The sequence below is a fragment of the Oncorhynchus kisutch genome, linkage group LG14 (assembly GCF_002021735.2).
Source record: "Oncorhynchus kisutch isolate 150728-3 linkage group LG14, Okis_V2, whole genome shotgun sequence".
Classification (NCBI taxonomy): Eukaryota; Metazoa; Chordata; class Actinopteri; order Salmoniformes; family Salmonidae; genus Oncorhynchus; species Oncorhynchus kisutch.
This window is the reverse complement of record NC_034187.2, coordinates 38322346-38349180: the sequence shown is the minus strand read 5'-3', so window position 1 is coordinate 38349180 and position 26835 is coordinate 38322346. Positions and strand designations below refer to the sequence as shown.

Below are 26835 nucleotides of genomic sequence, written 5' to 3'. Positions count from 1 at the left end.
CCAACCTCCCTACTTTCGTGCTCAGAAATACGTGTGTTTCGTATGGCTCTTAGTCCAGGCTGGTGTGTTGAACAAAGAAGAAGACAAAGTGCTGGCTGAGCCTTTCTGGGGCCTGTTTTCACTCCTTGCTCTTATAATCTGCTTTAACTCAGGTACTGCCAATAGCCACTGTAATTAATGAGGGGATATTCCTAATGTAATCTAGCCAGCGTGGGATTAAAGCACATCACTCTGTGGCCAGGGAGGCAGAGCTTTGGGAGAGGGGGAGGGATAGATGGAGAGAGAGAGCAGTGTCTTGCAACATCTGCGCCATCAATGCAAAGCTCAATAGAGATTTAACTACATTGCATGATTACACACAATACTTCCTCCATGTGTTTATATGTGTGTGTTAGAATAGGCTCATTGGGGGTAGGATTGATTTTTCTGCTTTCCTTACAGTGGGAACCAATACTAATTAAGCATACCGGAGCACTCCAGCCCTAAAGCATGACAGTGTGTCAAGGACTAAAAGCGTGCCTCTATTCATTCTCTAACAAAAGAGGCAGCGTGCACAGGAGAGAATAGATAATCAGTTTACTGAGAATGCCAGATGCTGGAAGTCCTGCTATTGTAAAGGGACAGATCTTCTGCTGCAGGCTGGCCTCCTCTTTCAGCCTTACAGTAATACCGCTCCTAAGGCCAACCTCCATACACACTTAAAAGCCTCCACACACACTTGAAGCATTGAAACACACGCACACACACACACACACACACACACACACACACACACACACACACACACACACACACACACACACACACACACACACACACACACACACACACACACACACACACACACACACACACACATACACACTTTAAAGGCAACAACAATAGAAGTAGAAGTAGCCTCTGATACATTACTGGAACAGGGAGAGAATCAGAGTAAAGCTTTTGGCAACGTTGTCACAGCGTCGAACCATCAGCGTCAACAGGATTGTAAATGTGCATGACTGTTGGCATTTTGGGAATGAGAAAAGCATTGTAAAGCAGCACTGGGTTTGATTCACAAAAGCTGATGCACATTCATTGCGAACCATTCAAAACATTAAAAGCTACAACATGGCCATATGCACATTTGAAACGTCATTTGAAGAATTGCGAGGGCAAGAGTTTTGTCATTTAGTAAGATCCATAATATTTACAGCATGTCAATGCAAAGCTCCTTCACAGGCCTGCATGAATGATTGGGAGCAAGCAATCACTTTGAATAATGTGTTTATAAATATTCTTCAGCACGTTCCTTCTTTATGACCAGAGCCAAGTTATTTCTTGTTTCAGCAGTGGCGGGGGAAGTGCGTAGTGTAGGTAATTACATAGCACCTCTGCTGCCCTCTAATTGCTGGCAGAAGAAGTTCCTTTACGCCAGCAGTTTTTTTCAAGGAAGAGGACTGGGCGAAAACAACAACAGCAGAGCCTGTGTTGTAGCTTCTCAGGAGCAACAGCTCTCTCTCTCTCTCTCTCTGTCCCTCTCTTCCTTTTCTCCCATGCGTTCATCAATCAGATTTTCTGTACCCATGGAGCTCTCTCTCTCTCTCCTTCTCTCTCTCTCTCTCTCTCTCTCTCTCTCTCTCTCCTCTCCCATGCTTTATGCCACCACTCTGATTTCCTTTACCAGGCGCTCCTCTCCCTCCCTGCATTCCCCACCAGCCACTCATGAGGAGAATATTGATGATGGAAATGAATTAGTTGTTTTCCGTAGATCCTAACAGTGGGCTATGTGGAGGAAGAGCGAGGAGTGGAGGGAGTCTGCACTGGGAGCCGGGCAGACTTTGACAGATGTGGGAAATTAGAAAGCAGGTTTAAGAGATAAGTTGATGTGTGCTTTGGGCCACTACAGGACCTGGGAAAGGTTGTGATTAAAATACCTAGTTACTGTTAAGGTGCCACTGCACTGAGTGATTTTAATTGCCGGTTTTATTCACAGTGGTCCGCCTGTGTGAAAGCAAGACTTGCAAAGCACTGTTGATCTGACTTCAAGTGGATTTATTTAATGCAGCAACTTGTTTTAAATCATACGGGTAGGTTTCCCAGTGCACACTAAAGGTTCTTGCTCTCAATGATCTATGCTTTCTCAATAATTACGAATCATGTAGTTATAAACATATGGTAAGGGTGTGAAAACATACTACATGTTGCAATGATGTGAACGGAGGGAAATATTTTAGTGAGTAGTGACACTGACAGAACGAGAGTATCAGTACAAAGGAAACACAAATCATTTGCATAATTTCATTGCACTGATGATGTGCACCTGTTCTGATTGTACCTATCCCACTGAACTTACAGTTTCATCTTCTATCTCTGAAAACATAAAAAGCTCTCGTATAGCACAATAGCCGATATCTCTCGAGACGTACTCCCCGAAAAACTATTAAAGAATTCATGTGGTTTTTGGACATGTGGTTGAACATGCGAACAAATCACATGATTTTTTTTAGGGTGACATTTTTAACAAGTCAGATACAGTACATGAAGTTTCACATGTACATTTTGGGTTTTTCTTTCCTTCAAGATTCTTGTTCCTCACACATTTACATTATTTTACAACTTCCAACGACATCTGGTCTTCCATCCAGGGACCAACCAGGATGTTGTTTAGCGTCAGAGGAAGTCCAGCAGTAGGATGCAGGGTGCTATGTTGCCAGTGTACCATAACCAAATATAGGGACAATTCCAGAAAAGAGGGAAGCATTTTTTAAATCATGTTAAAATAAAGAAATTGCATCCATTTACAAATAATTTGTACTCGCATTTCAAAATTACTTCCTTGCAATAGTTTGTCTTCCTATCAATACTTTTGGGTTTATGTTTCTCTTTCAATATCATTATTTTGTGTGCAATACTAACAATATTCTTCTTGACTTCAGAAGTTTTGCTGGACATGAAAAAACCCTAGAGTCGATGTCAGCACCACCTTCGAAAATGGAATTAGCATAATAAAAACATCCCCATCGAAATTCTGGTTAAGCAGGGGATATCTGTTTTTTTTGCATGGGCTGAGTCTCTATCCACCGCATTCGCCTATGTCTGTGGTGGAAGGTGGCCGAGCTACAGCGGTGTTTGTTAGACAATGAGACATCCCGGAAAAAGCTGTTGGTTTGGTTTCCAAGCCAATATGACCCCATCAATGGAAAGGTGTTTTGCTGTAGGATGCCCACAGGCCTCACAATACTCTGAAAGTAGCCCGGTACCAGATAAAACACTTTGGGGAAGTATAGTTTAGTGCCCAATTCTATATTTTTTTTATAATGGGTCAAAGAAAATATAAATAATTTCCTGATCTTTCTTATCTCTCTCAGATATAAGATATTTAAATGATATGTTAAAGACTATCTGTCACAACTTCCACCGAAGTTGGTGCCTCTCCTTGTTCGGGCGGCATTTCGGCGGGCGGCGTCGCCGGTATTCTAGCCGTCGTCGATCCACTTTTCATTTTCCATTTGTTTTGTCTTGTTTTCCTACACACGCGGTTCTCATTTCCCTCATTTAGTGTTGTGTATTTAACCCTCTGTTTCACCCCCCCATGTCTTTGTGCGGTGTTGTTTGTTTGTAAGTGCTTGTGCACATGGTTACTGGTGCGCGTCGGGTTTTGTACCCATGTTGGTTTATACTTTATGCCGTTGGTTTTGATATTAAACTGCTCCGGCTATTACCGAGTTCTGCTCTCCTGCGTCTTACTTCACTGCCACCAGTTACGCACCCCTTACACTATCCTATCAACGGGACATAAAAAAACTTAAAATCTTTCACAGAGTCGTGGCTAAACGACGACATGGATAATATATAGTTGGCTGTGTTTTCCGCTCATTGGCAAGACAGAACTGCTAAGACCGGTAAGACAAGGGGTGGTGGTCTGTGTCTATTTGTCAATAACAACTGTTGCGCAAAATCTAATATTAAGGAAGTCTCAAGGTTTTGCTTGCTTGAGGTAAAATATCTCATGATAAGCTGTAAACTACACCATTTACCAAGGTTGTTTTCATCTATATTTTTCATAGCTTTCTATTTACCACCACAAAGTGATGCTGGCAATTAGACCAAACTCAACGAGCTGTATAAGGCCAAAAGCAAACAAGAAAATGGTCATCCAGAGGCAGCGCTCTTAGTGGCCGTGGATTCTATGAAGGGAAACTTAAAGGGGAAACTGTTTTACCTCATTTCTACCAGCATGTCACATGTGAAACAAGAGGGAAATAAACTCTAGACCACCTTTACGCCACACACAGAGACAAAGCTCTCCCTCGTGTACAAAGCTCTCCCTCGCCGTCCATTTGGCAAATCTGACCATAACTCTATCCTGATTCCGGCCTAAAGCAAAAACTAAAGCAGGAAGTACCAGTGACTCCCTCAAAATGGAAGTGGTCAGTATGACGCAGATGCTAAACTACAGGACTGCTTTGCAAGCTCAGACTGGAATATATTCCAGGATTCATCCGATGGTTTTGAGGAGTGTACCACATCATGCACCGGTTTCATCAATATATTAATTGATGACGTCATCCCCACAGGGATACGTACATACCCCATCCAGAATCCGTGGATTACAGGCAACATCCGCACTGAGCTAAAGTGCGGGACTCTAATCTGGATGCTTATAAGAAATCCCGCAGTGCCCTCCGACGAACCATCAAACAGGCAAAGCATCAATACAGGACAAAGATTGAATCCTACTACACCGGTTCTGTCGCTCGTCAGATGTGGCAGGGTTTACAGACTTCAAAGGGAAGCCCAGCAGCGAGATGTAACACGAGCCTACCAGATGAGATAAATTACTGCTACTGTATGCATGTTTTGAGGCAAGCAACATAGAAGTATGCATGAGAGCACCAGCTGTTCCGGATGACTGTGCGATCACGCTCTCCGTAGCCGATGTGAGTAAGACCTTTAAACAGGTGAAAATTCGCAAGGCCGCACTGCCAGACGGATTACCAGGACGTGTAGTCAGAACATGCGCTGACCAACTTGTCTCTGACCAAGTCTGTAATACCTACATATTTCAAGCAGACCACCATAGTCCCTTTTCCCAAGAACACCAAGATAACCTGCCTAAAATGACTACCGACCTGTAGCACTCATGTCTGTAGCCATGAAGTTCTTTGAAAAGTTGGTCATGGCTCACATCAACACCATCATCCCAGAAACCCTTGACCCACTCCAATTCGCATACCACCCCAACAAATGCAAAGATGACACAGTCTCTATTGCACTCCACACTGCACTTTCCCACCTGGACAAAAAGGAACACCTATGTGAAAATGCTGTTAATTGACTACAGCTCAGCGTTCAACACCATAGTGCCCTCAAAGTTCATCACTAAGCTAAGGACCCTGGGACTAAACACATCCCTCTGCAACTGGATCCTGGACTTCCTGACGGGCCACACCCCATGGTAAGGGTATGCAACAACACATATTCCACGCTGATCCTCAACACAGGGGCCCCTCAGGGGTGCGTGCTTAGTTCCCTCCTGTACTCCCAAAACTGTGTGGCCAAGCACAACTCCAACACCATCATTAAGTTTGCCGACAACACAACAGCCTGATCACAGACAAAGATGAAATAGCCATTAGGGACAAGTTTAGAGACCTGGCAGTGTGGTGCCAGGAAAACAACCTCTCCCTCAACATGGTCAAGACAAAGGTGATGAATGTGGACTTCAGGAAAAGGAGGGCAGAGCACGCCCAAATTCTCAGCGACGTGGCTGTAGTGGAGTAGGTTGAGAGTTTCAAATTCCTTGATGTCCACATCACCAACAAACTGTCATGGTCCAAACACACCAAAACAGTCATGAATAGGGCATGACAATGTCTATTCCCCCTCAGGAGACTGAAAAGATTTGGCATGGATCCTCAGATCCTCAAAAACTTCTACAGTGCACCATCGAGAGCATCCTAACTGGTTGCATCACTGCCTGCTATAGCAGCTGCTCTGCCTCTGACCGCAAGATGTTACAGAGGGTAGTGTGTATGGACCAGTACATCACTGGGGCCAAGCTTCCTGCCATCCAGGACTTCTATACAAGGTGGTGTCAGAGGAAAGCCCTACAAATTGCCAATGACTCCAGCCACACTAGTCATTGACTGTTCTCTCTACTACCGCATGGCAAGTTCCCCCAAGACTGCTGAGCAGCTAATCGAATTGCTACACGGACTATTTGCATTAACACCTCCCCCCGCCCTTTTTTTCTAATTGTTTTTGTTTGTTTATTTTTTTACACTGCTGCTACTCGCTGTTTATTATCTCACGTCACCCCTACCTACATGTACACATTACCTCAATTACCTCAACTAACCTGTACCCCGCACATTGACGCGGTACCGGTACCCCCTGTATATAGCCTCGTTATTGTTATTTATTGTTACTTAAAAAAAAAAAGTTGGTTTATTTAGTTTAATCTTTTTTTAACTCTTATTTTTCTTAAAACTCTACTGCTGGTTAGGGGCTTGTAAGTAAGTGTCACAAACGTTGTCATGAAAATGACCGGACCAAGGTGCTGCGTGGTGGGCGTACATTTTGCCAACAAAACAATAAACAACAAAAACGAATGTGAAGCTCCGAAGACACAACCCACAAATGAGAAAAGGAAAAATGGCTGCCTAAGTATGATTCCCAATCAGAGACAACAATAGACAGCTGTCCCTGATTGAGAATCATACCCGGCCAAAATCAAAGAACCAGAAATTATAGACTTTCCCACACGAGTCACACCCTGACCAAACAAACATAGAGAATAAAAGTATCTCTACGGTCAGGGCGTGACAGTAAGTATTTCACGGTAAGGTCTAAACAATCAGACCACACCCAAAGTCGCTTAGGTCACTAGTTTTGCCCATTCTAACATTCAATCAAACAGTAACTGAATGCCTCAATGCCTGTCTGCCTGCTTTATGTAGCAAGCCACGGCCACATGACTCGCTGTCTGTAGGATCTAACCATTTTCGTGAACGTGATGTTGTAAATAATAAACTGGCCACTGAGTGTGTGTCACCATTTGAACACGATCCATTAACCTGCCCCCCCAAAAATGTATTCTGTCCACTGTTCTGCGAATGTTCTGCCAAATCGCTTCCTTGTCCTCCATTTGTGCTTTTTAGATGTAGTCACCCTAATTCCACCTGTGGAAACATTGCTACTGCAACATGTTAACACCCTCTTTTCACATGTGAGGAGAATGACATTATTTCAGCCCAAGATGTGAAACTGCAAATTGGATTTTCACATGTGATTGCAAAACCACATTGTTTTTAACATTTGAAAACGCAAAATGTAATACATGTGAAAATATGGTTTAATTAACATTTAAACTCACCCCGGTGGTAGCAAATATGGGCCAAACAAATTCAAATTGAATGGCCAAACTAAAAGTGCTGTACCATATGCGCCCTTACAAAAACAAAATGTGACATGTAACTGGACATGAGACATGTTTTTTTTTGTCAGGGCACAAACAGCACTTTTAATTTGGCTGTTCGATTTGACGTTTTTAGGCCCATGTTCACTACCCCCGGGCTGTTGTCTGCTTCTTGTTAATTACCACTAACAACAGCATCATTGTACCTTGTCAGGCTCTCTGAGCCCCACTAACCACGTAGGCCTCTCACCTCACTCACCTCTCACCTCCCCTCTTCTTCTCATCCCTCTCTTCTCAGCACGGGGAAAAGGAGAAGAGGAGCGGACCACAGCTCTCTGGCCAACAGTGCGGGTGGGTAAATTGATCTGCCTGTCGTAATGATGGCTGAGAGATTGCCTACATCAGGGAGTGATCTGGGAGCTACAGCGGGATTAAGGAAGCCATGGATTGGTATCGATTTTGTTCTGATACAATCCATTTAATTTTGGCTCAAATCTTCTTCCTGGTGCATGGGCTGAAGGGAGGCAATCCCCTAGCCCAGATCTTTTAATTCCTCAGACACCACTCCCCATCACAGAGCTCTAGCACGTCGAGCTGCAGACATGCCACTCTGCTAACAGGGTTAAAACCTACTGTTGTTCTGGCCATTACTACCAAATGTATTAATAAGCCCAGAGCAAGAAGACTAAGACTCGGTTGCTCTTGGGGGCTTTCTCTCTCCTTCCCCTGAGACTGGAGATTGGATGAGCCTCTTTAGTAGGATCTCCCTCAAACTGATTGGACTGCTGGATAATACCATGGTGTTGTACGGGGCGGCTATCGTGCCATATTTGTGAATAGCGGGCTCATTTACTTTGATAGATTGTTTTGTGTTGGGCAGGCCCCATTTCTTGGATAATATGGCTAATTCTTGAACGGTGGGAGTCTCATGGGTGTGTTTTTAATTTGTTGTCGGTGTCGATGAAATGTATCACTGTCACTGGATAAGCTTCTTCAGTACACAAAAAGATATGTACACACACTGTAGATCAAGGGTCTCCAACAGGTCGATCACGAGCTACGGTGCCAGTAGCTCGCAGCCCACCTATGGGAGGCTTCCCAAACAATTCTGAAAGTGCATTTGTTCACGTGTTTCACCGCAAACTGTTAAAAAAAAATCTCAACAGTATCAGACACCTCAAGTTCCCGGTTACTAAACAATCAAATCCGCATTGACGTTATGTAGCGAGGGCCAGCCGACTAGAGCATACAGAGCACGCCCGACTACCATCACCACCTTGGATGGTTCCGACCTAGAATATGTGGATATACTTATATCTATAAGTACCTAGGTGTCTGGCTCTCCTTCCAGACTCATATCAAACATCTCCAATCTAAAATCAAATCTAGAGTCGGCTTTCTATTCCGCAGCAAAGCCTCCTTCACTCATGCCGCCAAACTTACCCTATTAAAACTGACTATCCTACCGATCCTTGACTTCGGCGATGTCATCTACAAAATAGCTTCCAATACTCTACTCAGCAAACTGGATGCAGTTTATCACAGTGCCATCCCTTTTGTTACTAAAGCACCTTATACCACCCACCACTGCGACCTGTATGCTCTAGTTGGCTGGCCCTCGCTACATATTCGTCGCCAGACCCACTGGCTCCAGGTCATCTACAAGTCCATTCTAGGTAAAGCTCCGCCTTATCTCAGTTCACTGGTCACGATGGCAACACCCACCCGTAGCAGGCGCTCCAGCAGGTGTATCTCACTGATCATCCCTAAAGCCAACACCTCATTTGGCCGTCTTTCGTTCCAGTTCTCTGCTGCCTGTGACTGGAACGAATTGCAAAAGTTGGAGACTTTTATCTCCCTCACCAACTTCAAACATCTGCTATCTGAGCAGCTAACCGATCGCTGCAGCTGTACATAGTCTATCGGTAAATAGCCCACCCAATTTACCTACCTGGTTAAATAAAGGTGAAATAAAAAATAAATAAAATAAATCTCACCCCTAATTAGCCACAATTGGCATAAAAAGCCATATGTAACACAGTATCTGCTAACTCTTCAGCCCTCACAAATGCTCTTCTGATGTGATTTAATAACCTCTTTGGGCTAGGTTGGACACTAGCGCCCCATCTCGACAACATCCAGTGAAATTGCTGAGCGTGAAATTCAAAATAGAAAAATCGTAATATTAAACATTCATGAAAATACAAGTGTCATACATCATTTAAAAGCTTGTATCTTCTAACATTTTCAGCCCATGTAGGTGTAACATGTTTCACAATTTAAAAGTGTCTCTCATGCTAGAAAAGATTGGAGAACCCTGCTGTAGATGCATAGTCCCGAAATCATTTGTGCGCCATGCATGACGATGTTGTGGTACAGTGTAGTTTATGGATATTAAATGTTGATATATCTGAATGAAGGGATTTTCTAGGATCCAATCCACCTTAATCCCAAATATTTTGCTTCCATACCATTTTCCAATTCAGTTTCATGGCAACTTATTATCCTTCTCTGTTGGTGTTGATGGATGATATTCAAGGATCACGCTGACATTGACATGCTATTTAAAGGGCTTGTTTCTCGAGCATGCTCTTCAATTAGTCCAATTTATGAAGGATTCACCTTCAAAGCATGTGGAGCAAATAATCTAGGCTCCTATTGATTTGGCTCCTGCTTTTCCCTGATTACACTGATCACATTTCCAGCATTATCTCTCCTGGACAGGGAAAAGGAATAGCATTATTGCATTTTGCTGCTATTGCTCTGACCCCAGCCTGCCTGTCTGGTTTAGTCCTAAGAAGAGAGTCCAATAAGGACACGAGAAGTGGGAATTGAGGAAAGCAGAGCCCCGCAGTTCCCTATTTTACCCTATTTTGCTCCTAGCACCGATCTGGCCCTTAATGAAGGTCTCATCGTGGAAATGAGAGTGGTCCAGGAGGGTCAAGGGGGTCCCAGGAACGCCCCGCCCCCTCGCTCTGCTCCCCCTGCGTCGCTTACCCCCAAGCCGGAGGATGTCTGACCCGGCCTGATTGATTTATTGTAATCAACTGGAAGCCAGGAAGAATTCGGAAGGGATGTCTGTGTAGTGAGGAAAGGCACCTTGGGACCAAACAGACAATCAGTGGGCCCTCCATCAATTTCCACATGACAGGAACGAGTGCTGCTGCTGGTGTGAAGGGAGGGAGAGAAAGGAAGTGGGGATGGTGGGGATGGTAGGGATGTTGGCGTGTGTGGGGGGAGGGGAGAGAGGGGGGGTCTAGGAAATAAAGAGGGTACTTAAGTCTATGGCAGTTAATTAGCTTTGTGAGGAAAATAATCAGACTAACATGTCAAACCTAAATTCTTCGACTTCTTCCAGGCCCCTCCTCCAGTCGCCTCACACCTTCTCACACTAACCGGGTTAGTCTGCTCATGGAAGAAATTATCGTTCATTTAGGCGTTTTTTCCTCTTTCTTGAAGTCTATGAAGAGACAGTCTGTTCTTTTATTAGATTTTTTTATTTGATTTTTATCAGCTACCTCAGAAATCATGGCTGCCATATTTGTTTTGACAGAGTTCAACGGTGGTGCTTTGATGTGGCAGATATGGCGAGATGGTTTGGCAAACATCCTCCCTCCTTCTCTCTCTCTGCAGGCATGACTGCTCTGGTAGCTTGATGTGATTGGAGGAAGTACAAGCTGCTGATGATAAAAATGAGAGGCACATAAAACAGCAGCTGCCCACGCAGTCCTCACCACCCTGGATTTCCAGTACACACACACACACACACACACACACACACACACACACACACACACACACACACACACACACACACACACACACACACACACACATTCCCATACATTCACATGCACACACACACACACAATCCCATACATTCACATACATGCACACGCACACACACACACACACATTCCCATACATTCACACACACACACACACACACACACACACACACACACACACACACACACACACACACACACACACACACACACACATTCCCATACATTCACATACATGCACACGCGCACACACACACACACACACACACACACACACCCTTACAAAAAAAACATACAAAAATCACATGTAAAAACATAACACATGGTTATCCGATTCATACAGCACATGTGAAACTGCAATTGGCGTGAGTTGAAAGCATGTTTTTCTCCTCACATGTGCAAAAGTGGTGTTAACATGTGAACTCTATGGTTTCAAATGTGAAATTTAAGCTCAACATGTGAACACAGCTATTTCACATGTGAAAATGCACATTTGACATGCGTTTTTTCTCATTCGTACGGCACACACACACACACACACGCGCAGAGAGAGTAACGTCCGACATAAATTCAAGGAGAAAGGAGGACAACTCCAAACTGGAATCAAATCGAAACAAACAATGCAACCCAAACGTTTATCTGCAGACTAATAACTCAAAGAAGGGCCTCTCTCTGCCCACTGATGCAGGTAATAGGACATGTCCTTAGTTAACTTTAATGATCCTACTGAGGTAGAAACGCTAGAGCGCTATTGCTATGTGGGTATTGGCGCATATAACCTGGGCATGGGCGTGTGCGTACGGTACAGAATGTACCGGGTCCGTATATGTCATGTTAACATAAAGGAACCATGGTGAAGAGCATGAGCAGATGCGGCCCTCCAGGGGTGTGGCTGGCACATTACTGCTTACCTTGGCCTCTGTCCATGCTCTCCCACTGCTGTGGGACTGCAAGAGATCCCTTTAATATGGCTTTAACTCCCATTGAACAGTGGGGAACCCAGGGATCCAATTTAATACCGGCCAGCTGCCCAGCCAGCCCTCGCACAGTCTACTTTGTGCATGTGTTGGTGTGTGGGCATGTGTGTGAGGAGTGTATAGGTGAGTGTGTGTGTGTGCATGCACATGCATGTACAGTATAATGTATATGCCCATAGCCCAGGTTTATAAAACAATATAGACGCTCCATATTGGGTATCAAACATACAAAGTGAAGTCACCCGCAAACTATGCCCCATTCCATCCAGAGAGGTCAAGCTTTACTTTCTTCAATTGGAGAGGGTCTGGTGTGGTTATGCTGTGTCGGTTTGAAATGTGGCATTCTATAAAGTAAAGGGGCCTCAGTGCACTCACTCATTGGTCAGAGGCCAGACCCCCTTCCACAGTGTTCTGTAGCCAAGGTCTGAGGTTTTGACACGGCCTTGAGAGCCACTGGAGACCTGCAACCTTAACCTCAACCCCAACTCCACAACCACCGAACTACTCTAAGGGGGGGGGCCAACCTCTGCGAAACACGTGCCTGACCTTTACTGTACAGTGGGAGCCCAGAGCAACAGTGATCAACAGTGATCTCGTACTCTGTTGTGGCGTTTCAAGTCTCATTACTGTGGAAGAAAAGTCATTCTCAAAGCCATTCCTGATCTGAGTTATACTGTCGATAAAGTTTGCTGACTTTCAAAACACACGTCCCACTTTGTTCCGGTTGATATAGGTCCAGAATATGAAGAAGGGTACGGGGGGGGGAAAAACGGATAAAAGAAAATCAATTATTTGACTTGATTTTAAATGATTGGAGATAGTATTTTGGGCCTCCACAAAAGTGCATAAAGAGTAATGATGCAGTGATGAGCAGGACAGGAAAGTCACATCTTAATGATGGATGGAGGAGAAAGAGTTCTTCCCGCCCGTCCTGAAACCTGACGAGGATCCATTATTAACATGCATATAAATGGATCACAGTGTGCCTGCACTTCACTCTAACTCACTCTCTCCAGGCCATTAGTTATTCAGGCGTATCACTCCATCAGTAAAGCACAGTCACCCGAGGGGGGGGGGGGGGGCAGAAGAGACAACACTTCTCTCATTATATTGACCCCCTAAAACCTAGTCAGAAGACTGTCATTCATTCATTGTTTCTCTCCCGGGCTTGCGTGGGCGATGAGCAGTTTTCCAGGTTGTGTGAAAGTGAAACCAATCTTTGTGATGTCATTATTAAAGAGACTGAACTCTGGATTGTGAAAAAGAAGAGTCCCAAACTGGATTCATAGGTTTTGCCCATAAAAAAAGAAGAATATTGTGGTAAGGGGTAGAATAGAGTGGTGGGTGTGGGTGTGAGAGTTTCTGTATTTTTTGTGGCGTGCGTGTGTGCGTGCGTGCATTTCTCTGTGTGTGTATCTGCGTATGGCAGAAGGAGGCACAATCTTTGCCAAATGGCATTCCTTTAATTTACTACCTGGCAATATCCAGAATGTACAAAGCCGAAACAGCAAGGATGCATAAATCTCTGTAACATGCGGGTTATTGCTCTTTTTATGTCGGAATTCTGCTTGCCTCCGAGTGTTACAAACAACGTTTGGTTTACCAATGCAATCTGTTCTTAACAACAGCCATTTGTTTTATAGACTATATACGTTTCAGAGATCGAGAGCAACAGAGCGAAGGTTAAGCCTAATTAACTACCTCCTCTCCAATAATCTACCTGGTGACATCAACACCCATTTTTAAGAGCAATAGAGTCAATTATGTAAAACGCCTGGCAATATTTCCCGCCACATATTGCTGTAGTAAATCATTAGAGAGCATCATGGGAAATGTGCTTGTGTGTGGGATATTTCATAAATCTCAGTGTGTGTGTTTGTGTTTGTGTGTGTGTGTGTGCATGGTACACACTCTTCCTGATAAGAAGTGATCGTTAGGGGAGATCTCGGTGTGACCTGCTCCCCGAGACTCATGTGGTAATGACACTGATGCATCTTCATCGTGTGCGAGAAAGTCGCACACCAACTCATTAACACATCTGTGTAGTCATTACGCTTTTTGTTTACTCCAAAAGTTGATGAGTTATCGGGCGTTTCGCAACAGTAACCAGCAATTTTTTGCTATTAGTGTGAAATGAGCATGGCTTTATGAAGATAACTGTGTCCTTTTTTAGGCAAGTGCTCAAATCTGCCACAGAGACAAAAAAAAAGAAAAAAAGAAAGATATGAAAAGAAAACTAATAACAAATGCATAGAAATGACATAGGCTTCTCTATAATCATGGCATTTTTCATTAGAACAACAGGAAGCTCCTATCTGAACAGTTTGAGTTGCCAAGAATGAAGTGTTTGGAACTTTAGCATGGTGTCCCAGCACAGTCAGTCCCTCTCATTATCTGCCAACTACAGTATGTGTAAGGGCGAGACATTGGCATGCACGGTTTGTTTTCCCTGCTCGAACATCTCAGGAAATGTTCTGACACAAATAAAATAAAATAACATTTCTAACCCTCTCTGGTGTACGGCCACCAATGTCAAAGAGAAGGGAACCCTGTTATGCACATTTGTCATGTTAAATCACCTCTGTGTGTGTGTGTGTGGGGGGGGGGGGGGGGGGTTTGTGTGTACCTGTGTTTGTGGGGGTGTGTGTGTTTGTGTGTGTGGGCCTGTGTGCGCTTGCGTGTGCGTGTGCGTACGTGTGTGTATGTGCTTGTACATGTCTGCCTTCATGTTATGTGTGTGTGGTAGACAGAGAGACAGAGTGGGGCGATACTGGTTATGGCAGGTTTCACTTCCTCGTTGGAAGAGTAGTGTGTTGGGGGGGGGGGGGGGGGGGTTCAACTCCAGAGGTGAGGACTACAATCAATCAGTCCCCCCCCAAACACACCCTCCCACACCCCCAGTCCAGCGTCCGCTTGAGGAAAGACAGAGAGTGTTCATTCAGCCCTCCAAATCCCCCTTTAACTCCGCCAAGACATGGAAGACACTAAGGTATTATGAGCAAAACTGTATCTTTTGTTGACAATATGTAATGCCTGTGCTTATACCCCTGCAGCTCCCCTGGTTTAGCCGAGGTTTTAGTCCAGTAAGCGTTTAGACTTGTCTGTGATGGATACCTCCAGTTCTATTAGCCAGTTGTCCTCCAGAGCGGTTCATTGGTGCATCTGTCCTCAGAATTAAGGGCTACACATGACTTCTATTCTGCCTTATTATGTACATGTTAGATAGGAATTCAAAGGCACTTCAGCTTAGTTTGAATAAAAGGATGGAAAGGTGCTCAATTGGGGGACTTGAGAATTCAGCAGAAAAAGCTAGCCTAGGACATTTCATGTTGTGACGAGGCTATCCTAGAAAAAGGAAAGTATTCATATCGGCATACATTTCTAAATATAGTACCAGTACCAGTCAGAAGTTTGGACCCTCTCATTCAAGGGTTTTCCTTTATTTTTGCTATTTTCTACGCTGTAGAATAATAGTGAAGACATCAAAACTATGAAATAGCACATATGGAATCCTGATGTAACCAAAAAAGTGTTAAACAAATCAAAATACATTTTTTATTTTAGATTCTTCAAAGTAGCCACCCTTTGCCTTGATGACAGCTTTGCACACTCTTGGCATTCTCTCAACCAGCTTCATGAGGAATGCTTTTCCAACAGTCTTGAAGGGAGTTCCCACATATGCTGGGCACTTGTTGGCTGCTTTCCCTTCACCCTAGTGTCTAACTCCTCCCAAACCATCTCAATTGGGTTGAGGTCAGGTGATCGTGGAGGCCAGGTCATCTGATATAGCACTCCATCACTATCCTTCTTGGTCAAATAGCCCTTACACAGCCTGGAGGTCATTGTCCTGTTGAAAAACAAATGATAGTCCCACTAAGCGCAAACCAGATTGTGACATGGTAAGGTTGGACCAAAGTGCAGAGAAGATACCAGAAAAGGAATCAGAGGTTAAGGATAAACATAATACCTAACTGAGAAACTGAAGACGTCTGTGTCGGTTTGCCTGGTGTTGGTGTCGGGCAGAGGAGTAGAGCAAGGAGGATCAGGCTCTGATCATCAGGCATTGTTGAATGAAAGCCTCAGCTGATGGCACCCCCGCTTCGGCACTCGTTCAGTAAACAAGGGGGGACGAGTTCAGCAGTGTGTTGTGAGTACTTGCTCCATTTGCTGGCCTGGGTGGTGACGAAACAGGTCCGTTTGCCCATTCAACTGTGGGTGGAATCCCGAGGAGAGACTCACTGACGCCCCCAACAGGGAGCACAAGGCTTTCCAATAGCGTGCAACAAACTGGGGCCCACGATCCGAGACAATGTCCTGGGGCAGTCCGTGTAGTCGAAAGACATGGATAATCATGAGATCAGCGGCCCCCTCGCAGAGGGCATCTTGGGTAAGGCAATGAATTGGGCTGCATTGGAGAAATGGGCTGGGATGGAGGTAACCCTGTGATAAAGTCTACGGACAGGTGGGACCAGAGCCGGCTGGGGATGGGCAGAGGTTGGAGCAACCCAGCCGGTCGCTATCGTGAGGACCTGCTTTGGGCACAGGTGGAACAGGCCGCAACAAATGATCTCACATCCTCAATCATGTTTTGCAACCAGAATCTCCGCCTCAGGAACTCTGGTGACCGATTAACCCCTGGATGCCCAGTTAACTTAGAGGAGTTACCCCATTGTAGTACTTGGGAACAGGCTGATCGCGGAACGTAAAGTCTCTTAGTAGGTCCCCAGCTGGGGTCAGGTTCTCGGATCTGAGCTTGTCGGACCATGGTCGCAATACTCCATATCATAGGGGCCACAATGCCAGAGCTGGAGATGATGGGCTCGGAGTGCCTATCCTCGTTAGAGACATCGTGTTGGTGGGACAGGGTGTCTGCTTTCTGATTCCGGAAGCTTTTTGTGAAGATCAGGATGTCGTCGGGGTAAATAAAGATGAACCGATTCAACATATCCCTAAGAGTGTCAATGACCAATGCTTGAAAGACTGCCAGTGAGTTCAATAATCCGAAGGGCATGACTAAATACTCATAGTGACCACAGGGGTGTTAAAGGCAGTTTTCCACTCATCTCCCTCCCTGATTCTCAACAGATTGTAAGCGTTGCTGAGGTCCAGTTTGGTGAAGAATTGGGCCACTTGGGCCATCTCCAAGGCGGCGGACATCAGGGATAGGGGATAACGATTCTTGATCGTGATCCAGTTCAGCCCTCTGTAATCGATGCAAGGACGCAGGCCTCCATCCTTCTTACCCATGAAGAAGAAGCCTGCACCAGCTGGGGATGTAGAAGGAGAAATTAAACCTGCCTCCAGCAACTCCCAGATGTAGTTATCCATGACCGCTTCTTCAGGGGTCTAGAAGGAGTACAGATGGCCTCAGGGAGTTGTGGAGCCGGGTAGGAGTTCTATGGCACAGTTGTATTGATGATGGGGTGAAGGGTGCCAGCTTGCACCTTACTGAAGGTCTCCCAGAGGGCAAAGTATTCGAGAAGGAGAGCAGAGAAGTCTTGGTCTTCAATGGATGCAGGAGAACACGGTGAGGCTCTTGGTGGGGGTCTTAGACATTTAGTCTGGCAGTCCTTACTCCAGTCTCATAGGTGTCCATGGACCAGGAGAATAGTGGGTTATGTAGCGCTAACCAGGGGTACCCTAGGATAATTTTTGGGGGGGAGCAGTGATCAAAAGAAACTAAAAGTCTCTGAGTGGTTCACCCTAACCTGCAGTAGAAGGGGCTTGGTCTGATATTCCACCAATGGAATTCTCTGTTGTTCCTGACCAATTAAATTATCTGCGGCCTCAGAGTCCACGAAGGCTTGAATCTGGTGATGACAGTTGTCCCAGGGTAGGGTTGTGGGTAGTGACAGATGGTGACTGGGTAGCCGGGAGGTAACTGCACAGCTCGTCAGGGTCTCACCTTGTCCTGGCGAGCCCTGGCATTTCCTGTCAGCTCTGGGCATGTAGCACAGAGATGGCCGATATCTCCGCAGCAGAGGCAGCAGCGTTCGCGAATGCGTCTGTCACGCAACTGTGGGCTCAGACGTGTGTATCCCAGCTGCATGGGCTCCTCAATGCTAGGTTCGGGGGGCTTGCACACCATCACACATCCTCCTCTGTGCTTCATGGTGGGAACTACACATGCGGAGAACAACACTCTGCGTCTCACAAAGACATGGTGGTTGGAGCCAAAAATCGCACATTTGGACTAATAACAGATTTCACTGGTCTAATGTCCATTGCTCTAATGTCCATTGCTAATGTGATTCTTGGCCCAAGCCCATGTTTCTTGGTGTCCTTTTGTAGTGGTTTCTTTGCAGCAATTTGGCCATGAAGGCCTGATTCACACAGTCTCCTCTGAATAGTTGATGTTGAGATGTATCTGCTGCTTGAACTCTGTGAAACATTTATTTGGGCTGCAATTTCTGAGGCTGGTAAATCTAATGAACTCTGCAGCAGAGGTAACTCTGGGTCTTCCTTTCCTGTGGCGATCCCCCTGAGAGCCAGTTTCATCATAGCCGTTGATAGTTTTAGTGACTGAACTTTAAGAAACGTTCAAAGTTCTTGAAATGTTCCGGATTGACTGACCTTCATGTCTTAAAGTAATGGTGGACTTTTGTTTCTCTTTGCTTATTTCAGCTGTTCTCGCCATAATATGGACTTAATTGAAATGCATTACAGGTGACTACCTCATGAACCTGGATGAGAGAATTCCAAGAGTTTGCAAAGCTGTCATCAAGGCAAAGGGTGGCTACTTTGAAGAATCTTAAATATAAAATATATTTTGGGGGTTACTACATGATTCCATGTGTGTTATTTCATAGTTTCGATGATTTCACTATTACTAGACTTTTTTTTTACAGAAGATAGTACAAAATTAAGAAAAACCCTGGAATGAGTAGCTGTGTCCACACTTTTGACTGGCACTGTATATTTTATCAGAAAAGGGCAGAATGCTCCAAGGCAGGCGTGTGCTCTTTACTACTGCTCCTATAAGCCAGGGCTCGCCAACTGGCCCGCTGGTGATTTCATTTGGCGCCCCTAGTTTTTCCTGTATTTTTATTGGTGGACGTAAAAGACAGAAAAAACACCCGAAAATCAGCTCCAAGTGATTTTCATTTTGGAAATCTGTTCCTAAGTATTCCCACACATAATAGAGATATATACATGTATGTGATCGTGAGCAAGCTATATCTGTTTGTGATTCTTGCTGTCAATTTGCAGTATAAACATTTTTTTGTAATTATGTTCTGGCCCCCTGACCTTTCGCTCAAGAAAGAATCGTCCCGCGGGTGAATCTAGTTGAGGATCCATGCTATAAACTCATATTCCATGAGGTCCCTAACAAACTGTGATATTCTAGCTCTGTCGTCCCGTGGATACTTTTTCAAAGTAATTACCAAGCACTGAAAAACTAGCAATTCACAAGTTTATACTGCAAAATTCTTAACACCGAGGTTAGGGAGATCTTTGTCACTGCTTTTGCCATGGAAAAAACGGAATATGTCAAGATTAGAGGAAATGTTGTCTCAGTAATTCATTTTCTTGGTCTTACTTTCAGAAGTGGTAACCATTGCAACTTTGCTTGGCTCGTGGGGGTGACTCAACTCTCCACTCTCTCGAAAATGAAAAGCTTTAAAGAGTCGCCCCCAGGCTCACGTGGCTCTGGCTGAAAACGAGTCTCGCTGCAAACGCTGCTGCATTTTTTTATGAGAACATCTGCTGCCCCGCTTTTCTTGTAGAAAACATGGCTTGCTTAATCACACAGTGTGTCCCTCTAGTCCCTCTTACTGGGACAGAGAAGGCGGAGAGATCAGGTAGTTGGCTAGTAGTTACAGAGGACCAGGCAAGGAGGGATATCTGACATCAGAAATGAAACACATTGATTGAAAGTTTAAAGGGGGAGAGAGGAAGGCAGTAGTAGAGTGGAGGAGGTGAAGGGGATGTATGTGTGAACATATAGACGGCTCGGGCTCCTTCGGGTGCTGGTGTCCCTAAGACTGTTGTTTGGAGTGGAGCGGAAGGGAGGGGAGGACTGGACATGGTTCTTGCCTGCAGCTGGGAGATGTGTGCCCCAAAATATTCCTCTACCTCTGGGATTGTGTGGGGTTGGGTTCACCCCTCCTTAGGCCCCAGGAATCACAACCTACAAAAGATGAGAGATGATTTAGAGTTTTCACCAATCGTATGTCCTCTGTAGTACCTTATGTCCTCTGAGGTTGCTTTTTGAAATGTTGGAAGAGACTGTATGATAGATAATTATATTGAATAAATCTGTAGGTCATAAGTATGACTCAGATTGTAATTGTTTCCTTTCCTGTTTTATCTAATGCAGTTATATGAATTACTGTAACAATTAGCATTGGTCTCCATAGTAACATATACAGTAGCTAAGCCAAGATCGCAGATGAATGAAACTTACAAACATTATGAAGCGTGTTGCGTATCCAGATAAAGTAATTAGGGAGTGAAGCATGACAGCATGGGAAAACGCAGCACCAGCATGTGTTTACTAAGTAATAAAAGACAATGCTCTGGAAGGATAGAAAAGCTGTGTGTGTGTGTTGAGCCAGTCCACGTGTGTGTGTGTGTGTGTGTGTGTGTGTGTGTGTGTGTGTGTGTGTGTGTGTGTGTGTGTGTGTGTGTGTGTGTGTGTGTGTGTGTGTGTGTGTGTGTGTGTGTGTGTGTGTGTGTGCGTGCTCGAGTGTCAGTTCGTGCGCTTGCTTTTGCATGCACGTTTATGCAATTGTGTGTACCGGCATGTGATTATGCTTGTGTGCGTGCTTGCATTTATGCGTGTGCATGTGCGTGTGTGTGTGTGTCTTATAGAGTAACAGGCAGCAGGGAGGTACTGTAGACTGCCCCCCTCATCAGACTGCAGTGAAATAGAAGCTGGTACAATACTGGAGACTGCTAGCCTCTCAGTGAACCTCCTCTGAGGCCCACCTCCTAGCCAATTAAATAGTTCCGATAATAAACCCTGAATGATGCACTGCGTCTGGCAGCTTTATAAACATCCGCCGTGTCTCCAGATCAGACACCAGGCTCTGCTGCTCTACACTGTGAGTTAGATCATGCACAGTGAGTGGGTCAGGTTCTTAAACACACACACACACGTGTACGGTTAGGCATACACCCACGCATACCGCCACACACACACACACACACACATACAGAGAAACAAGAAACGCGTGTAGAAACACACACCCCGACTCCAACCCTCTCTCCCACCACCCAGAATGGTACACCCAGTCAACCCCAAAGTGCTCCACACTGCATTATCTTATCTGATTACTGTAAGCTGGCCCATGCAGACTAGCTGGAGACAGTGCAGTGTAAAATAACATGCATCCATATGACTTGTGGTTTGCTACATGAGATATGCCTCCACCACATATCATACAGCGGGTAATATCAGACCTGCCTGACAGTTTCATTGTTCAGCGCTGTATTCAAGTGCTGGGGCCCAGACAGACAGGCGTATCAGTGTTGTGGCTATGACCCATAATCATGCAGTAACTCACAAGGACTCACCGTTGTTTGTCATTCCGCGGACCACAGATGAAATCAGCAAAGGGAGATACAATTTAGATTGGGTTTCTGATGAATGATTTCTTTTAGGTTTTCAATGCTACGGTATCTCTGCCTTTTCAGGGGACGGATTTCTTTTCCAGCAATGTTAAGGTACTCCGCCTATGTAATTGCACCTAGGTTCCTATTCTCATACACTCAATGGTGGGGTTGTGTCTCAAATGCACCCTATTCCCTATACAATGCAGGTAGTTCATGATTATCAAGCTCCAATTACCCTCCAAGAAGGTTTTAATGCTGTATAAACAGGTGCCATCTCAGTTGATGTGCTCACTAACAATGGCTAGATAATAAGAACCAGTGAGTTTAGAATTCATATGTAGGGCAGAGAAACATATGCTCTTCATAGTGCATCAAAATGATGCAGGAAATGGTCTATTCTACACTACAGTATAATAATCGGTGATGATCTACAATAACTGGTGATGGTCAGCAGGGGGGCCAGTGCATGAACAGTGCTTGTGCCCATTGCGATGGCGGAATGTTCCCCAGTGTTTGAACGGGGACCTGAGTGAAAAAGTTTGGGAACCTCTGGTCTATCTACCCAACAGTATCATAACAACTAGTGATGGTCTAATCTACCCTACAGTATCATATCAACTAGTGATGGTCTAATTTACCCTACAGTATCATAACAACTAGTGATGGTCTACTCTACCCTACAGTATCATAACAACTAGTGATGGTCTACTCTACCCTACAGTATCATAACAACTAGTGATGGTCTATCTACCCTACAGTATCATATCAACTAGTGATGGTCTAATCTACCCTACAGTATTATAACAGCTTGTGATGGTCTACACTACCCTACAGTGTCATAACAACTAGTGATGGTCTACTCTACCCTACAGTATCATAACTACTTGTGATGGTCTACACTACCCTACAGTATCATAACAACTAGTTATGGTCTTCTCTACCCTACAGTATCATAACAACTAGTGATGGTCTACTCTACCCTACAGTATCATAACAACTAGTGATGGTCTTCTCTACCCTACAGTATCATAACAACTAGTGATGGTCTACTCTATCCTACAGTATCATAACAACTAGTGATGGTCTACTCTACCCTACAGTATCATAACAACTAGTGATGGTCTACTCTACCCAACAGTATCATAACAACTAGTGATGGTCTTCTCTACCCTACAGTATCATAACAACTAGTGATGGTCTTCTCTACCCTACAGTATCATAACAACTAGTGATGGTGTACTCTACCCTACAGTATCATAACAACTAGTGATGGTCTTCTCTACCCTACAGTATCATAACAACTAGTGATGGTCTTCTCTACCCTACAGTATCATAACAACTAGTGATGGTGTACTCTACCCTACAGTATCATAACAACTAGTGATGGTCTTCTCTACCCTACAGTATCATAACAACTAGTGATGGTATTCTCTACCCTACAGTATCATAACAACTAGTGATGGTCTTCTCTACCCTACAGTATCATAACAACTAGTGATGGTCTTCTCTACCCTACAGTATCATAACAACTAGTGATGGTCTTCTCTACCCTACAGTATCATAACAACTAGTGATGGTCTTCTCTACCCTACAGGCTTAAGTGTATTTTTCTTTAGCCTAACTTTTTGTTGAAGGTGCTACGCTGTGTCCTGAATAATAAAAATATCATTGGGTGTTTGTGCAATAGCCTAGGCTATCCTAGCTCTCGAAAACTCTAGTTGGCGTTTTGCATACTCCCTACTGTTTTCAGCAGTCAGCTTCGCCCACTACTGGCTCATCTGAACTACAATTCCAATGCTCTATTGTAACATTTACGAAAGTCAATAATCATCGCTTGCACTACGGCTTTCGAAACCCTTATCTTTCATCAGATGGAATGAATCTTTAAAATATATATATATTTTTTTTTACTGTGGCAGTTTGGCACAGGTCCATACATCAGACGAAACTACACTTGACTTCCGCTACACTTCCTTACCCTTCCGCTTACACACAGGTGTTTGGAGCACAGGTGTTCGCCTCTGTCTTCCGTCTTTTTCCCGTAAACTGGAATATGAAGATATGGCCATGTGGGAACACTAACCCTAACCCTATGAAAGAGTGTATCAATATCACCTTTTGTTTTTTGAAAGTCAACTGGGTGGGAATACCTATGGGCTGTAGCCTCAACGGCGGTGCCCATGCTGTCACAGGCATAAAGATGAGTCGTCTATCTGGTTAACACTTCTACATTTACAATATGTATCACGCCACCTTCCTCAGCGGAGTCCTGACCAGGGGTATCAAACTCCAATGTGTACAGGACGTACCTGTTCTGTTGGCATAGTTACCGTACCAGTGGGAGGAGCTGTTGATGACAGTGATGCGTCCCGGTGTGATCTCGACAAACAGCCGCTGTGCCAACACCATGCCTGACGATGACAACTAGATAATATTCCTTCAACCTGGATCACTGTAAACACACCCAGTCTCTCTCTGTGTGTATGTTTGCTGCACGTGAGCGAGTGAGATAATGGGTCCTGTGTATGCAAGTGTGTGTGTGTACAGTGTAGGATATATGTTTTGTGCATATGAGTCTCCTCTGAGTCCGGATACACCCTCTATTACATGCCTGCGTTTTGTTTTCACACACTTTTCTTGTGTGTGATGTTGCTGTGTGTTTTGTGACATTCCTCTCTCGCTCATCTCCTTAGATATGTGGTGCTCCCCAGACCAGTGTTTTGAGGCAGGATGGACTACACTGTTCATCTGAGATTTCCCCTCCACTCTGCACTCCGTGATGTCCAGTCCCCATACACACTCATCAAGTCAGTTATTTCCCACCCACACACACTGTGGGTTTACGTTTGCGCAAATCGTGCATTCACCTGCATAAAAATTGGAGCTACAAGGATTTTAAGTCAGGATTCAGCATTCTACTCTACTCAATCTAGTTCCATCCTCTGTATCTTTCTGTCCTGTCTATAGATTGTGCTGATGCCCCGCTGTAAGAACCTGGAGATCTTTGCTGGTTCTGAGGGAGGTGACGTGGCCACCAACAGTGCCTGGGAAACGTTCCAGCATTACAGCTGTTTGGAGAACAGCCAGATCATCTCCACAGACAACTGCTGTAACTTCATCTTTAGCTTGTCAGTTCTGATTCAACAGCACTCCCAGAAGTCATGTATGACTGCTTAACATCTTTCAACATACTGCATGCTCATGTATGTGTTTCTTAATAACTAAAAGTCTAAGGAAGGTTTCTTATGGCTCAATAATATGAACGGTGTGGATTTGTATAGCTCTGCTCAGACCCATTTCATATTGAGGCAAACATGCAACAGCTCCGTGCCCTTTTACCTTTCCTTGATTCCTTGCATCCTTTATCTGTGCCTCCCCCTGAAACCCTATCAGAGTGGGTGGCCCAAGGTTCCTCCCCTTAGACCTCCAATGGGCTTTGAGATGGATGCGAGTAGAAGGGAAGTGAGAAGCTCAGCTGAGATTAACTGGGACAGAGCTCATGTCATTGTTTTAGGTGGAGTCTTATGTTGTTGATTGATACATTTAATCTGTTTGCACATCACCAGTCAAAAGTTTGGACTCACCTCCTCATTCAAGGGTTTTTCATTATTTTACTATTTTCTACATTGTGGAATAATAGTGAGTACATCAAAACTATGAAATAACCCAAAAAGTGTTAAACAAATCAAAATATATTTTGGATGTTAGATTCTTCAAATTAGCCACCCTTTGCCTTGAGGACAGCTACGCACACTCTTAGCATTCTCTCAACCAGCGTCACCTGGAATGCTTTTCCAACGGTCTTGAAGGAGTTCCCACATATGCTGAGCACTTGTTTGCTGCTTTTCCTTCACTCTGCGGTCCAACTCATCTCAATCGGGTTGAGGTTGGGTGATTGTGGAGGTTAAAGAAAAACCCTTAAATGAGAAGTTGTGTCCAAACTTTTAACTGGTACTGTATATCTTTGTTCTACTTGTGCGCTTTCCACAGATGGCTCTGGCTTGCTCATAACATCTGATCTGATGAGACTCCCTATACGACTTTATTACTGCCTGTACTCAAAAAAATGTCCAATGCCAAATTGAAATAAATTGGCACTGTAATTTCATAAACAATGGTATTTCCCAATCAGACAATTACTGTCACGCCCTGATTTGTTTCACCTGTTCCTGTTATTGTCTCCACCCCCTCCAGGTGTAGCTTATTTTCCACAGTGTATTTATCCCTGTGTTTCCTGTCTCTCTGTGCCAGTTAGTCTTGTATGTTTAGTCAAGTCAACCAGCGTGTTTTTCCTTGTACTCCTTTTGCTATTCTCTTTTTGCTAGTCTTCCCGGTTTTGACCCCTGCCTGACTCTGGACTACATTCCTGCCTGCCTGATCATCCTGCCTGCCCTGACCTTGAATCTGCCTGCCCTTCGGTACCTAATGGACTCTGAACTGGTTTTGACCTTTTTGCCTGCACACAACCATTCTCTTGTTTACCCCTTTTTGGATGAATAAACATTGTAAGCCTCCAACCGTCCCCCTCCTGTGTCTGCATCTGGGTCTCGTCTTGTGCCTTGATAAATTACGATAGAAACAAATCTGTTTTTCTCAGTTAAATGTTTGTTGAATGCATGCCATTGCTTTGTCCTTAGTCCTTCTTTGAATGTGTGCATACCATGATGACACGTTAACCTGAATTTAGCTGGTTAATCATATTAATGTCAGTTTACATTAGGTTCTCCCCTTCAGTTTCTCCATATAATTCAAATGACCCATAATGCTGTGTGTGTATGCCCTTGAACTTAATAAATATCCTAAACATTGGATCCTGCCTTCATCTCAATTATTGCGCGTTCTCTTAACTAGCCCACTGGGCCTTCCTTTCTTTCAATGCTATCGTCAAATACGCCATTGATATGTGTGTGCCCATATGTTATTCCCAGCAATGGAGTCATTATATTTAGCTATATTAAATGATGTACAGTACCTAGTGTATGATGAATGAACTTGTTAGATCACAACCACATTATGTCCACAATCCACCTATTCTTTGATACATTGGGGTTAACTCCCTCATAATCAAGCAAAGGCATACCAGACACTTTGTGGAAAGGTGAAGAAAAAC

The 26835-nt window shown here is 44.4% G+C and overlaps 1 long non-coding RNA gene across 1 annotated transcript; it reads left to right on the top strand.

Annotated features, from left to right (window-relative positions):
- The first annotated feature begins 7700 nt into the window (after nt 1–7700).
- LOC116353284 (uncharacterized) lies at nt 7701–26534 on the top strand. The gene is made up of 3 exons (XR_004202623.1): nt 7701–7753; nt 24419–24532; nt 24693–26534. It is a non-coding gene; the product is annotated as an uncharacterized LOC116353284 (long non-coding RNA).
- Nucleotides 26535–26835: the final 301 nt, after the last annotated feature.